The 17,222-nt window shown below is 35.4% G+C and overlaps 1 long non-coding RNA gene across 1 annotated transcript in view; it reads left to right on the top strand.

The window, feature by feature from the left end:
• LOC123379038 overlaps positions 1-17,222 on the top strand; it is a 194,828-nt gene that overhangs the window by 165,717 nt on the left and 11,889 nt on the right. The window lies entirely within an intron of this gene.

Here is a 17,222-nt window from a genome sequence, read left to right as displayed (position 1 = left end):
ATGTGAGCTGTAAGTTTTCTATAAATGCCACTTATTGTGTTGATGAAGTGCCCCTTTAGCTTTTGGTTTAGTTTACTCTTTCTACTTCCTTACAGTGTAGTCAGGCTATTGATCTTTGCTTATATTTTAAATTTAAGCTTTCATAGGTGTCTTTCTTCTAGCTTTTTCTATAGTTTTTGGATCATCTACATAAGTTGACATTTTTCTTTGATTCCTCACTGGGGAGCAGACAGCCACTGGAGTACCTTGGGAAGTGGCAGTACCAAAAGTGGTGTTGTGGGCTAGGTGCAGAGGCGCCAGCAAGTCCCTAAAGCTCTGTCTGACAATGGAAGAAGGTCTCTCTAGACCCCTCAGCTGCCATCCTGTTTACCTAGTAAAGAGAACTCAGCCAACCTACCTGATCAAATTTCCCTGTAGCTTCCCAAATACTAGGTCAATCTATACACCTTCTAAAGATTGTCACATGGATCTCCGTGTCTGGAAATTAGTGTAAATATTTTATCTGGTTATTGCTTTGACTTTTCCGAATGGTCTGCAAAGCACTATCTGTCCCTTCAAAGCAGGAAAAATTCAGTGCAGCCCTCTTGATCCAGACCTGAAAGAGCTTGAGGCTTCTAGGGCCCCCTCTTTCCACCTATCAACCTAGTGGCTGCTGATGCAGAGAAATTAGTTACCTGGTCTGCAGTTAAGAATATAGGGTGCCAGTCGTGTATTTTAGCTACCATTTTCCCAGACATTTAAAAAATGTATATTTTGATAATATTTTTCTTTTGTCTGAAGGACAGTTTTGTCATATCATGCAGCTATCCTGTTTATATTTAAGTGCATTTTGGAGTTTTAGATGGGAAATATAATCGATAAATATAAATTTCATATATAAATAACTTTTCAAGTATTCATCTCTTCTTACATAAATAGTATAATCATCACACTTCATAAATGGATATTAATATCATTTGCTCCAGAAAAACAATGAATTGAGGTTTTGTTTTTGTTTTTTGTTGTTGTTTTTGTTTTTGTTTTTGTTTTTTTGCTGTAGTTAAATTATTTCTTTCAATCGATGAGTAAACAAGCATACTTTGGAAGACCAATTCCAAAAGTAGTATTAAGAAGTATAAAATACCCCAGCATATTTTTTGCTTGCAAAATGCAAAGATTCACCTCTTTATTTTCTGAAAACAAAGCCACAGAAGACAAAGTGAAACTTCAGAATAAACATTAGTCAATAATTTACCCAGAGTCATCAGAACCAGTTACTGTAACTTAAATATATATTGTCTTATGATTTTAATAACTTTTGTAAGTCAAATGGTTCTCAAATGGCATTTATTTTCCAGTAATAATTGGTTTGCTGTAAGTTCCCTTTCCCTGAGCTATTTCTAAATCTGTTAGAAAAGACACTGCATGTACTTCAAAAAAATCTATTGCAAATGATATTTTTTTTGCTAAATTATTTCCTTCCAGTTTTCTAGCTTTTAATTATGAACAATAAGTTAATGTCCCAAGTCTCTCTGTTGTAACCTACAGAGCCCCACTCTCACATTCCCCTGTTCACTCTGTGTCTCTCATAATAAATAAATAAACTGAAAAAAAAATTTTTAATGAAAAAAAACGCTAACAGTTTTACTCTTTTCATTACAAGAACTCAGAAGCCACACATTTGTCCCCTTCATCTAATAAAATGTTTCACCAGCTAAAGATAAATAGGTAAGTAGCAATTTAGAAGTTACCCCAGGTAGTAGCACATTTTTATTTGCACTTTGTTGAACTTAGAGTTTTCAAATACTTGTTTTTTATTTTTTTAAGAGTTCATCTTTTGACAAAGAAGAGAAATAAAACTATTTGTTAATTACACTGGTAACCCACAGTAAGAAATAAGTGGGAAAGTTTGCCTGCATAGTTTAACAATGTTCAAAATTTTCCGATTCTAAATTTTAAAATAAAAAGACAATCTTAGTTATAACAAACTCTGTCATCACCTACATATACTTAACAGTCTTTTAAAAAATCAGTTTTAATTCCTCGTGAATTGCTTGCCAGTGTTTAAAATTGTAATGATATTACTCTGTAAATCTACTTGCTGTTTTTCTTCATTTATGACACTATTAGGTAATATATTCCAAATTGCACTTGGAAATGGAATTGTCCTGAAAATTCCAGTGTACTATAAGTGCCACATTTCACAATGAACATAGGATAGACAACTGCACAGAGTTCAGACTTCAACCACAATTTCCCTAAATCGTGTATCAGGTAATCAGTCCATAGGTACTCATAATACATAAACTACTTTATTTTTAATAATAAATACAATATTTATTCACTGTGGGGATTTCAGAAAACAAAAAAATTATGAAGAATTTATAATACTCATCTGTCAGCCTACCACTAACTTTACATTTCAGTGTATAACTCTTCATAAATATATACATATAACCCACCACAGTTGAGATCGTATTACATGTTTTATTTTGAAGGCTGCCTTCCATACCACATATATCATATAGAATTTTTAAACATACTAGTGCTTTGTAAATCTTCTATTCATTTTTTAAGTTTATATATTTATTTTTGAGAGATAGAGAGATAAAGAGCGAGCTGAATAGGGGCAGAGAGAGGGGGGAGAGAGAGAATCCCAAGCAAGTTCTGCGCTGTCATGACCTGGGCTGAAATCAAGAGTCAGACGCTAACTGACCAGGCGCCCCACTTTGTATATCTTTAAATTGAGCTTCCACATAGGTATAATAGTAAGTATACTAGTTTTCCATGCCCAGGATAATAAATTAATTTCTTACAGATATCCACATTGTTCCTTGAATTTTGCTTAGGTATTTTAAACGATGTATTTCCCCTTTTAAGTAGTTGCTAATTAATTAGTATATTAGTGACTTAAACTCATGACAGATGTAACCTTTAAAGTGAAAGGCCTTTTAGTTGTTTTTTAATTAATAGACTCCAATTTTAAGAAAGTTAAGAGCCCATGAACCAGCTGGGTTGAACTATTATATACGGAAGGGTTGCTTTATATTTCAAATGTACACTTAGGTATTTGTAAATGATTAAAAGTATTAAAAGTAAAGACCTCAGTAGCACATAAAAGTTTAAAAAGTACCGTTCATAAGTAGATAGTAACTTTTTTTTGTTTTTGCATCTAGTTTATTCACTTCTTTTTATAAAAGGTATTTAGAAATTAACCATAAATCCATTAAGGCTGACCCAAAAGCTTCTCTTCATCCTCATTGCCTAACACAAAAAATTGTTGCTGCCACTACTGTTTCTGCTTCTATTGATAAAATTGATAAGCAAGTCCTCTTTCTGCTTTTCTCTATCACTCTTCAATAGCTTGGGAAAGTTAATGTATATTTTAGTGATCTCCAAAACAGAGTTCAGCAAATATTGAAAAACAAAGCAAAAAAAATCTAAGCCTTAGTTCTTGGTGGTCATTGAAAAGACTTTAGAAATTAGTCTATACAAAGTGAAGTGAGGTGAGCAATCTTGGATGCCTAGGCCACAGGCAAAGATGTTACAGTGGATAACCCACATCTCTCTTTTTCACACTGGCCTGAATTTCTCTCCATTCATACATTTAAAATAATGCCTTCAGCCCTTTGCCCTTTAATCTCCAGATAATGTCTTATATGACAACTACTACTGATCCTTAAGTGCCCTGCATTCTCATTAGCAACCTAAATGCTTTATGATGCAATGTATCTACTACCAGTATATCCTTAGTGTTCAGTCTCTTTATTGGTGCTGGATATCAGGGAAAACATTTATGGCCCAAATGGTATCTTTAAGTATGTGTTGGCTGGATATCACAGGTCACAATCTGCAAGTCTTCAGAGGATGGGGCTACAAAAGACAACCACCTCCGTATTGGAAGTGAGGTTCTCATTTGCAGACTTCCTCCTCCATCCTTGCTGATGAGAAAAAAGCTAAAGTGAGTGGCAAGATGAAAACTGTTTCAGTGGGGAAAGAATTAGCATATGTAAGGTTTTACAAAACTGAGAGCTCAGCTTGATATGTTGGATCATCTTTACCATGATTCCATTGTATTTCGTGAGGTTAGTAGTTTTTTTCCCATTCTGTAAATCAGACTAGTTAGTCTTTACTAGATTATCCCTGTGACTTCATAGAGACCAAAGCTACATGGGTGTGTTATGCCCAGAATTCGTGATCCCCAAAGACCACCAGGGAGCCGAGTCCGATGCAAAAGCAAAGAGTCTTTATTTGAGCTGGCTCGAGCTCAATCCCCTACCTGCACTGAGGCAGTGGGGAGATACTGGACAGAGAGCCCGAGTTTCAAAAGCACAAAGGTTTTATAGGGATCATGGCCTTAACCGATTGGCTGGAGAAGGGTCGTGGCCTCAGCTGATTGGCTGCCAAAGTGTGGTCCTAGATCAGCAATTATCAGCATCACCTGGAACTTGTTAAAAATGCAAATGTTGGGCCTGGTGGTCACAGACCCACTGAATCAGAAACTCTGGGGGTGGGGCTCAGTAATCTGTGTTTGAACAAGTCTTCCAGGAGATTCTGATGCACCTGAAGTTTAAGAACCACTGTGTCTGAAGTTGTTTAACATGTTTGGCCTCAGTGTATACAGAACGTTTCTCACTGGTCACCTATTAACCATTGGCTGTCAGCCTTGCTGTGCTATATAAATACCTAGCACCATCCCCAGAGACTCTGATTTAATTGGTTTGGGGACGGGTCAGTTATTAAGATGCTCCCAGGTCATTCTAAGCCTGGACAGGGTTGAGGGCTCCTGCCTCTGGCCCCTACCTGAGAGAAGCCCTCCCTCTTCTACTCACACTTTCCATGCCTCTCACACTCCCCTTGCTCCCACCTCAGACTTCGGAAGAATGCATCAATCGGTAGCCTGCTTTCTTAGAAAACATAAGTTACTCAAGGGGAGGTCTGAGGTTTGAGCGGGAACTTCTTTCTGCGGCCATGTCAGGGACATAGTCACTAGTTAGCCGGCCTAGGTCTGCTCTTTCAGGTGGAGGGGTCCCAACACTATTAACACAAATTTATTCTTCTCGTTTCTTAAATTGCTATAGTTGTGTATTGAGAATAAATGAGACTACACTATTTCCTGGAGGCTAGTGTGAGGTCTATCACTTTTCACTAAAGATTCAGGCAGTGGTATCTGGAGCAAAGTAGAGATGATAATAGGAGGAAAATAACATGGAGGAAAAAAACTAAAAGAGTGATCAGAAGAAATCCTTGAATATAAAATACCTCTGTACATTCACTTCCTTGCACCATTTAAGATCCAAATCAATGATTTACTATAAAATGCTTACATTGACTAGGTGACTTCATTGAGGTTTTAACAATGAATTGTAAGTCCTGAAAATAGTTTGTCTCCATTTTCTTCATTCTAGGAAACTCTCTTAATGTTTTGTTTTCTTACCCTACTCAAGCCTCCATCAGCATCTCCTTGTATATGTAGTTTCTTTGTGCATATACTCACATAGCATTCCTTATCTCTTTAACTTTGCATGATCCACTTTAAGCTATTTGAAGATCACAGATATGTGCTAATTAGAGTGTCCCCCCAAAGGTATCAGTAAATCAGGCTGCTGCTAATCTAACCCTCCTAGTGTAGTTGAAATGCCCTAGGATGCACAAGGGTATTGAAAATATCAACCCTGGAGAACAAGATTTATCACCCCTGTCAAATAACACTCACACTGATGAATTCTGACTTTCACCTCAATATAAGTTAGAATCCACTTATTATTTAATTAGCCAATCTATGTAACTTTTGCCATTAAGTTTGACAACATATGCAGGCCTTCTCTCTACTTATATTATGGTGTAACCTAACATGAATAAAAGAGGAATTTAAAATTGAGAGTTCAGCCTTCAAAGTCACATATTCTTTGACCTGTAGTTTGGCAATATGAATTTCTATGAAAACCTAAACCCTGTTGTAGCATTATAAGGTCTGGTGGCACTTTTAAAATGTAAATTCTTGATATCATATTGAGAAATATTTCTAGAAAGGAGTAGCTTATGGATATACATTGGTTTATAAAGTTTATCTGAAATAGGCTGTTTAAATACTTTGTCTTAAGTATTTACTTGAGTATTTATTGATGACCTGAGCCATATCTTCTACCTCTATGAGAATGGTAGAGTTTAGCTATAGAATTGAAAATGCTTCTGAAAGAAAGAAAGAAAGAAAGAAAGAAAGAAAGAAAGAAAGAAAGAAAGAAAGAAGGAAGAAAAGGGAAGAAAATTCTAGTACTTCCACATATTGTTTATCTATGAAGCCAATTCTCTAAGTTTAAAGGGAAAGTGCATTCAAGGTACTACCCCCATGCCAATAAACCTTCCTTTAAAAAAAAAATTCCAACAAAACCTCAGTGTCTAAAAATGCTTCCATGTTGTAGTAGCTGCTGTTTTTGCTAAACTGGCATCCTGCCCCACATTACATTATCCTAAGCAATATCCCATTCTTTTGTGGAATTTCTCTTTCCCCAATCCACCCGTGTGTTCCTAGTGGGGACTTCCCTTAGTATACCACTTCCCTAGCTTCAAGTGGGATGGGTCCCTGATACATACTGAGCTGAACATACTGCTCTATCTCTGAGACCACAAGGATTGTAGTTACACCAAATGGGTGACTCAAACTGAACTAGAGGACTTCTTAGTAGTATCTAATGGGAGATTGTCATGATCTCGTTATTGCTTTTCAAGTTACATAGATGGAAGTTTTGTAGTCTGGAGTGATCTAGAGCCATATTTCCAATCATGAAGAAGATTCATCTGAAATTGGAAAAAGAATGTCTGATATGCAGAAAGAATCATAGAGACAGGATAGTGAGAAAAATAAACCTGATTGGGTTAAGTCCCCAAATCCTATCATCTTTAAGTCCAATTCCACACTTGCATTTGCTGTGGATTGGTTATGTGAGACAATAAATTCCTCATATTTGCTTTAGTTGAGTTTTGCCACTTGAAATTATAATTAGATTATAGATTATAATTAAATTATTTAGAACTAAATAAATAAGAATTCTGAGCCCTGGAATACATGGAAGTCTTAATAATTTTCAGGAAGCCTAGCAGGCTCTGATAAACCTTAAAAATTTTAAGAGGAAAGACAAACTTGCACGTAAGCACATATAATATGCAAGATATACAGGATACATAGTGTTATACTAACTGTCCATAATCTGTCTCAAAGAAGTGGTATTTATGAAGATGTTCAGATCATGGGTATTGCTCACATAATTTATTTACTTACTTTTTTTTTTAATTTTATTTTTTTAACGTTTTTTATTTTTGGGACAGAGAGAGACAGAGCATGAACGGGGGAGGGGCAGAGAGAGAGGGAGACACAGAATCGGAAACAGGCTCCAGGCTCTGAGCCATCAGCCCAGAGCCCGACGCGGGGCTCGAACTCACGGACCACGAGATCGTGACCTGGCTGAAGTCGGACGCTTAACCAACTTGCCACCCAGGCGCCCCTTTACTTACTTTTTTAATATGAAATTTATTGTCAACTTGGTTTCCATACAACACCCAGTGCTCATCCCAACAGGTGCCCTCCTCAGTGCCCATCACCCCCCATCAACCCTCAGTTCAGACAATTTGAATAACTCTTGAGCCTCGCTTTTCTCATATGTAAAATAGAGATAATAATATGTATCTCATAAGATTCATTCAGTGTCCAGTTCATACAAAGTACTCAAAAAAGGTATCTTGAAATCAATGACTATTTATCTCAGCTACCATAGTTTAGGCCCTTAAAACAGTAGAACCAAGATGTCCTAACCAAATATTTTATGCTGCATAATGAGAATAATGAAACTTACTAACTGAAAACATTTACTGGCCATTTAGTGCCTTCCTTCATAGAGATTACAGTTTTATAGGATAGTGTAAATACACACCCTCATGTGGAATTCTACAGAGTAGAAAAGTTAACTGGTGGACGGGGAAGAAACACACAATAAAGCATTATTGTGTCTGGAAATTCACCTTGCCAGAGCATGTAAGTTCTCTCTGGACTAAGTTTAGAGTATAAACTGCTCACCATAAACTACAAAAGCTAGAAGACAAACGAATTATGTCTTCAAAGTACTGAGAAACAAACAAAAAAATCAAATGTAGAATTATGTCTTCAATGAAAATAACAAACAGATAAAAGCTGAGAAGTTTGTCGTTAGAAGACTTAGGATGGCCTGAAATGTTAAAGTTCTCCAGGCAGAAGGAAATTGACACCACATGGAAAACTTGGGCCTAAACATAAAAATATCACCACAAACAGTAAATGTATGGGTAAATATAAGAGACTCTTTTTTTCGTTAAAGGGTAATTGACTGTTTGAAGTATATTGTCTGTTTTTTCATGTGTTTAGAAGTAAAACATGTTACAAAAATAGCTCCAAGGACAGAAGAAAAAATAAAGAAGTATACTGTTTTAAGGTTTATATGTTACAAATAAGTGATATAATTTGAAGAAAGATGGTGATAAGTATAAATTGGATATAATAAACTCTAGTGCAAATGTTGAAAAAAGTCATATAGGTAATAAGCCAGTAATGGAGACAAAATAAAATGTTAACAAATGCTTAATTCAAAAAGACAGAAGAAAAGGGAAAATAAACCATGAAGAACAAACGGAACAAATAGACAAGTTGGAAGATTTAAATAAGCATACTGATAATAACATTAAATGTAAATGATCTAAACAAAGTGTAAATGATCTGAACACAAAAGACCAGAGTGTCATACATAGAGAAAGTCAAGATACAACTGACTGCTATGTATAAGAAACCTATTTTATTTATTTATTTATTTTTTAATGTTTTATTTAACATTAAATAACAGAGAGACAGAGAGAGACACAGAGCATGAGCAGGGGAGGGTCAGAGAGAAAGGGAGACACAGAATCCGAAGCAGGCTCCAGGCTCTGAGCCGTCAGCACAGAGCCCGACGTGGGGCTCGAACTCACAGACCGCGAGATCATGACCTGAGCCGAGGTCAGACGCTCAACTGACTGAGCCACCCAGGTGCCCCAAGAAGCCTGTTTTAAATAGAAAGATTCAAATAGTTAAAAAGATGTGGAAATATTATATTATACTATACTATAATATGGAATTAAACTATACTGTAGGGTAGAAATACTATAATATATAAATACCATGAAAATACTAAGTATAAGAAAGCTCGAGTGACTATATTAATGTAAGACAAAGGAGACTTTAGAACAAAGAATTTTATTCCCAGTGATAACATAGGATAATGATAAAGTAGTTCACTAGCCAAGATGACATAACATTTCTAAATGTCTATATATCTAATAAGAGCTTTAAAACACATAAAGCACAAACTGATCAATCTGAAAGGAGAAATGGACAAGTCCACAATTGTACTTGGCTATTTTACCACTCATTTCTCAGTAATTGACAAAACAGAATATTAGCCATAATATAGAAGATTCAAACAGCACTAACCTGACTTAATTGATGTAAATAAAACATTATGCCCAACAATTGTACAGTACACATTCTTTTCAAGTGCACATGTAACATTCATTGAGGAAAGGCATATTGTGAATCAGTTTAAACCATACTGTTAAACAGTTAAATTAGGGACGAATAACAAAGATATCTGGAAAATCCCCAAATATTTGGCAATTAACGGGCTTCTGTATAATTTACAGACCAAAGAAGAAGTTACTAGAAATAAAATGATAAGAAATAAAATATTTTTCAATCATTCATTCATATATCATAACTCCTATGGTATATTAGATGTTAACTTCTGGGAATGCATGATGTGAGAAGTGGCCTCTAATTGCAGACTAATGATCTTGTGGAGACAATTATGTGAAGCAAATCTTTATGGTGCTTTTTGTTTACAAAAGTCAATTTTTAACTTTTATCTTCCAGTCTCTGAGACTTTACCATCCCTCTTCATTCTACAGTGAAACATTATAAACTATTTTCTCAAGCTTTTATTGGTAGATGTTTAAAGTTTTATACCAGGAACTGTGTGATATTGTTTTTAGTTACTGCCATTTTAAATGGGATTACATCAGATTACTTAACCAATTATTTAAGAATATATAAGAACATTGTTGATTTTATGTTAATTTTGTTACAAACTCTGTTTTGGGTATAGCGATTATTTTTGTTTGTTTTATTTTTTACTTTGACAGTTTATTTCAGTATTATAAGTTAATTATCACAAAAAATATAATCTTTAGCAAGTAAAATCATGCCAGGTGTTTTTGTTTGTTAGTTTTTTGTTTGTTTGTTTTCAATTCTCAAGTTAGCAAACATACAGTGTAGTCTTGGCATCAGGAATAGATTCCTGTGATTCATCACTTATATACAACACCAGTGCTTATCCCAATAAGTTGCCTCCTTATGCCTATCACCATTTTAGCCCACCCCACCCACCCACCTCTCCTCCATCAACCCTCAGTTTGTTCTCTGTATTTGAGTCTTTTATGGTTTGCCTTCCTCTGCTTTTATCTTACTTTTCCTTCCCTTCCCTTATGTTCATCTGTGGAGTTTCTCAAATTCTACATATGAGTGAAATTATATGACATATGTCTAACTTATTTCGCTTAGCATAATACACTCTAGTTATATCCACATTGTTGCAAATGGCAAGATTTTGTTCTTTATCATTGCCAAATACTATTCCATTGTATACATATACTACATCTTAATCCTTTCATCAGTTGGTGGACATTTGGGTTCCTTCCATAATTTAGCTATTGTTGATAGCAATGCCATAAACACAGGGTGCACGTGCCCCTTCAAATCAGCACTCCTATATCCTTTGGATAAATTCCTAGTAGTGCAATTGCTGGGTCATACGGTAATTCTATCTTTAATTTTTTGAGAAATCTCTACGCTGTTTTTCAGAGTGGTTGCCCCAGTTTGCACTCCAATCTTCAGCTCCTAAAGCTGTTCGCAAAATAGAAACTGGCACTCTCCATATTTCTCATTCCCCAGTCATGGTTTGGGGAGGATTTTTCTCTTGTATCAGCACAATACTGCACTTCCACAGCCTGTCTTTCCCTTTTGTCTCTCCACAAAAGGGGTTCCCTCCCCTCTGTTCCTATGCCACTGTTTATCTCTCTCAGTTTGCATACATGCACCTCTGTCCTGCCAAGTTGTCTCCCTCCATCTGTGGAGATCTTTCTGTCACTCTGCAGATTGATTTCCTGGGTGTTCCAAGAGATCTGTGTTTGAGGTCTAGGAAAATGCTGGTCCCCCTACTTCTCTGCCATCTTAACTCCTCCAAAAGGAAGGATATTCTAACACATGCTACAACATGGATGAACTCAAACCCAGATGCTTCTTCCTCTCTAGGCCACTCAAAGACCACATCACAGTAAACTGGTGGACAGTTGGCCCAGCCTAAGGCTACTGTTAGTGCAGGCATGAACAGCTGTATTGATCGTAGAGCAATCTTTACCCTATAAAGAGCTAAAACTGTGTTGGCCTTGGCCTTCAGCACCACAGCAGTGGTTGATAGGAGATGGTGGAGCACTACAACAGTGGTTGTTTAGTTTTAGTGGGAATTAGCAACTTCCAGAGAGTTGGAGTAAAATGCAGATAGTAGATGCTCACTTTGCATGTGATCTGATTTAGTAGGTCTTGGGTAGAATACCACCTGATCTCACCCTTGGAGTTCTTGCCTTACACTTTAATGCTAATCAGTAGAGATAGAAGAAAATGTGATACAACATACCAGGTATTCATTTTGTGTGTATAAGACAGTACAAGAAGAGTCTCAAATATGCAAGGATTCGAGAGAGAAAACTCACTAGCTATATTTGAAGATAAAATCCATTTAAAGGACAGATCCAAATAAAGAACTGAAGAATGAAGAATCATGATCTCCTCTACTATTATTTTATTATTGAAAATAATTGACATACCATATTATTTTAGGTATATAACATATTGATTCAACAATTCTATATATTACTCTCTGCTCACAATGTAGTTACCATTTGTCACCGTGTAATGTTGTTACAATATTATTGACTGTAGTCCTTATGCTGTACTTATTTCCATGACATATTTATTTGAAAACTGTAAATTTGTGCCTCTTAATCTCCTTAATCTATTTAACCCCTCCTCCAGCCCATCTCCCATCTGGCAACCACCAATTCCCCCTTATTTAAAGTCTGTTTTGTTCGGGGCGCCTGGGCGACTCAGTCGGTTGAGCGTCTGACTTCACCTCAGGTCATGATCTCACAGTTTGTGAGTTCGAGCCGCACGTCGGGCTCTGTGCTGACCGCTCAGAGCCTGGAGCCTGCTTCAGATTCTGTGTCTCCTTCTCTCTCTGCCCCTCCACGGCTCACACTTTGTCTCACCCTGTTTCTCAAAAGTAAATAAATGTAAATTTTTTTAATTAAGCCTGTTTTTTTCTTTGTTTTGCTTTTAAGATTCCATGTATAAGTGAAATCATGTGTCATTTGTCTTTCTCTGTCTGACTTATGTCACATTGCATTACACTCTGTAGGTCCATCCACGTTGTCACAGGTGGCAAGATCTTACTTTTTATGGCTGAGTCATATTCCAGCATATATATGTAACTCATTTATCCACTTATCTATTAATGGACACTTACATTGTTTCCAATTCTTGACTATTGTAACTAATGCGGCAATAAACATAGGGTGCATATATCTTTTTGAATTAGTATTTTTGTTTTCTTTAATACCTAGAATTACTGAATCGTGAGGTATTTCTATTTTTAATTTTTTGAGGAAAGTCCATACTGTTTTTGTAGTGGCTATACCAATTTACATTCCTCCCAACAGTGCACAGTTGTTCCCTTTTAACCACATTCTCACCAACAGTTGTTATTTGGGTCTTTTTAATACTAGCCATTCTGACTGGTGTGAGGTGACATCTCACAGTAGTTTTGATTTGTGTTTCCCTGATCATTAGTGATGTTGAACGTTTTTTCATGTGGTCATTGGCCATTTGTAGGTATCTGGGAAAATGTCTATTCAAGTCTTTTGCCCATTTTTTAGTTGGATTAACTGGGGTTTTTTTGGTGTGGACATGTATAAAATCTGTATATATTTTAGATATTAACCCTTTATCAGATATCATTTCAAATATCATTTTCATGTGGTAGGTTGCTTTTTCATTTTGTTGGTGGTTTCCTTTGCTTTACAAAACCTTCTTATTCTAGTGGAGTCCCAACCGTTTATTTCTGCTTTTAATCATCTTGCTTGAGGAGACATATTCATAAATATGTTGTTAAGGCTGATGTCCAAGTGATTACTGCCTATGTTTTCTTTTTAGGAGTTTAATGGTTTCAGGTCTCACAGTTAGGTCTTGATTCCATTCTAAGTTTATTTTTGTGCATGGTGTTAGAAAGAAGTCCCATTTCACTTTTTTACATGCAGCTCTCCAGTTTCCCTGACACCATTTATTGAAGAGACTATCTTTTGTCCATTGTATATCCTTCTTGATAATAGATTAGGTGACTATATAGATGCATTTTTATTTCTGGACTCTCTCTTTTGTCCCAGTACTATACTGTTTTGATTACTACAATTTAGTAGTAATTATTAGTATATCTTAATATCTGGGATCATGATACCTCCAGCTTTTTTTCTTCATCAATATGGCTTTCGCTACTGGGGTCTTTTGTGGATCCAGACAAAATTTGGAATTATTTGTTCTAGTTCTGTGAAAAATGTTACTGGTATTTTGATAAGGATGACATTGAATCTGTGGATTGGTTAGTTTAGTGTGGACATTTTAACAGTATTCGACCAATTCCATGACTGTGGAATATCTTTGAATTTACTTGTGTGGTCTTCAGTTTCTGGCATCAATGTCTTCTATTTTTAAGAATGTAGGTTTTTCACATCCTAGGCTAAATCTATTCCTAGGAATTTAATTTTTGATGCAGTTGTAACTGGGGTTGTTTTCTTAATTTCTCTTTCTGCTACCTTGTTATTAGTCAATAGAAGTATATTTCTGTATATTAATTTTATATCCTGCAACTCTACTGAATCCATTCATCAGTTCTAACAGTTTTTTGATAGAATCTTTAGGGTTTTCTTAGTATAGTATCAGGTCATCTGACAGTTTTACTTGTTCCTTGCCAATTTGGATGCCTTTTTTTTTTTTCTTGTGTAATTGCCGTAGCTAGGACTTCGAGTATGTTATTGAATAAAAGTGGTGAGAAAGGATATCCTTTTCTTGCTCCGGATCTTAGAGGAAGAGCTTTCAGTTTTTCACTGTTGTGTATGTTGTTAGCTTTGGGTTTATTATACTGAGGTATGTTCCCTCTACACCTACTTTGTTAAGAGTTTTTATCATAAATGAATGTTATATTTTGTTGAATGCTTTTTCTGCACCTATTGAGTTGATCACATGGTTTTTATCCTTTCTCTTATTGGTAGGATATGTCACATTGACTGATTTGAAAATACTGAACCACACTCGCATCCCTGGAATAAATACCACTTGATTGTGATGAATGATATTTGTAGTGTATTATTGAATTTGATTTGCAAATATTTTGTAGAGGATTTTTGCTTCTATCTTCATCAGAAATTTTGGCCTGTACTTTTATTTTCTTGTAGTATGTTTGTCTCGTTTTTGTATCAGGGTAATGCTAGGCTTGTAGAATTAATTTGAAAGTTTTCCTTCTTCCATTTTTTGGAATAGTTTGAGAAAATACATATTAACTTTTCTATAGTGTTTGTTAGAATTTACCTATGAAGCCATTGGTTCTGAACTTCTGTGTATGGGGAGTTTTTTGATTACCAGTTCAATTTCATTACTAGCAATCAGTCCATTCAAATTTTCTATTTCTTCCTGTTTGGTTTTGTAAGACTGTATGTTTCTGGGAATTTGTCTATTTCTTCTGAGTGACTGAATTGTTGGCATATAATTTTTCATAGTATTGTTTTCTAATTCCTTGTATTTCTGTAGTGTTGCCTATTTCTCCTCCATTTTTTATTTTGAGTTCTCTCTTTTTTTCTTGATAAGTCTGGCTAAAGGTTTATCAATTTTGTTTATCTTTTCAAAGGACCAGCTCCTGGTTTCATTGATCTTATCCATTGTTTTTTAGTTTCTATCTTATTTCCACTCTAATCCTTATTATTTCCTTCTTTCTATTCATTTTGGGCTTTGTTCTTTTTTTTCCCCCTGTCTCCTTTAGGTGTAAGTTTAGGTTTTTATTTGAAGTTTTTCTTGTTTATTGAGGTAAAATTCATCCCTCTAAAATTCCCTTTTAGAACTGCTTTTGCTCCATCCCAAAGATTTTGGACCATTGTGTATTCATTTTCATTTGTATCCATGCACTACTGACTTTCTTTACTGACCCATTGCGTGTTTAGTAGCATGTTGTTTAGCCTACATGTGTTTGTATTTTTTTCCAGTTTTTTTCTTATAATTGATCTCTAGTTTCATACCATTGTGGGGGAAAAAAGATGTCTGATATGATTTCAGTGTTATTAAATTTATTGAGATTGGCTTTGTGACTATGATCTATTGTAGAGAATGTTCCATGTGCACTTGAAAAGAATTTGTATTCTACTGTGTTTTGGATGGAATGTTCAGTGTATGTCTGATAGGTCCATCTAGTCTGTGTGTCATTCAAAGCCATTGTTTTCGGACTGATATTCTGTCTGGATGACTTATCCATTGTTATAAGTGGGGTGTCAAATTCCTCTACTAGTATTATATAACTGTCGATTTCTCCCTTTATGTCTCTTAATATTTGCTTTATATATTTAGGTGGTCCTATGTTGTGTGCAGAGATATTTATAATTGATATATTTTCTTGTAGGATTGGTCTCTTTATCTTTTGTATTTTAAGTCTAATTTGTCTGTTATAAATATTGCTACCTGGTTTTTTTTTTCACTCCCATTTGCATGGTAAATATTTAATCCTTTCACTTGCAATCTGTATATATCTTTAGATCAGAAGTGAGTCTCTATTAGATAGCTTATAGATGTTTTATTTTTTTTTAATCCATTCAGTCACACTTTCTATTTTAATTGCAGCATTTAGTGCATTTACATTTAAAGTAATTATTGGGGCACCTGGGTGGCTCAGTCGGTTGAGCATCTGACTTTGACTCAGGTCATGATCTCCCACTCATGGGTTCGAGCCCAGCATTGGGCTCTGTGCTGACAGCTCAGAGCCTGGAGCCTTGCTTCGGATTCTGTCTCCCTCTCTCTCTGCCCCTCCCCCCCTCGCACTCTGTCTTTCTCTCTCAAAATAAATAAACATAATAATAAAAAAATTTTTTTAATAAAAAAAGTCATTATTGATAGTTATGTACTTATTGCCATTTTCTTAAATTTTTTTTCTGGTTCTTTTTGTAGTTCTTTTCTAGTCCTTTCTTCTCTTGCTCTCTTCCCTTGGAGTTTGATGGCTTTCTTTAGTGTTATGATTGGATTCCTTTATCTTCATTTTTGTGTATCTATTATAGGATTTTTGATTTGTGGTTACCTTTGGGTTCATATATAACATCCTATATGTATAGCAGTCTTTTTTTTATTTTTTTAATTTTTTTAATTTTTTTAATTTTTTTTTCAATATATGAAGTTTATTGTCAAATTGGTTTCCATACAACACCCAGTGCTCATCCCAAAAGGTGCCCTCCTCAATACCCATCACCCACCCTCCCTTCCCTCCCACCCCCATCAACCCTCAGTTTGTTCTCAGTTTTTAACAGTCTCTTATGCTTTGGCTCTCTCCCACTCTAACCTCTTTTTTTTTTTCTTCCCCTCCCCCCATGGGTTTCTGTTAAGTTTCTCAGGATCCACATAAGAGTGAAAACATATGGTATCTGTCTTTCTCTGTATGGCTTATTTCACTTAGCATCACACTCTCCAGTTCCATCCACGTTGCTACAAACGGCCATATTTCGTTCTTTCTCATTGCCATGTAGTACTCCATTGTGTATATAAACCACAATTTCTTTATCCATTCATCAGTTGATGGACATTTAGGCTCTTTCCACTATTTGGCTATTGTTGAGAGTGTATAGCAGTCTATTTTAAGTGATGGTCACAAGTACATACTCAAAAAGCACTGAATTTTTACTTTACTCTCCACATTTTATACGATGTCCTATATTTTTTAAAATTTTCTTGTATTCCTTGCCTAATTTTTGTAGATATAATTGATTTTACAACTTCTGTGTTTTAACCTCCATATTGACTTTATAAGTGATTAATATTTACTATTTGC

The sequence above is a fragment of the Felis catus genome, chromosome A1, assembly GCF_018350175.1.
Source record: "Felis catus isolate Fca126 chromosome A1, F.catus_Fca126_mat1.0, whole genome shotgun sequence".
Taxonomy (NCBI): Eukaryota; Metazoa; Chordata; class Mammalia; order Carnivora; family Felidae; genus Felis; species Felis catus.
This window is presented reverse-complemented; position numbering and strand designations above follow the sequence as displayed.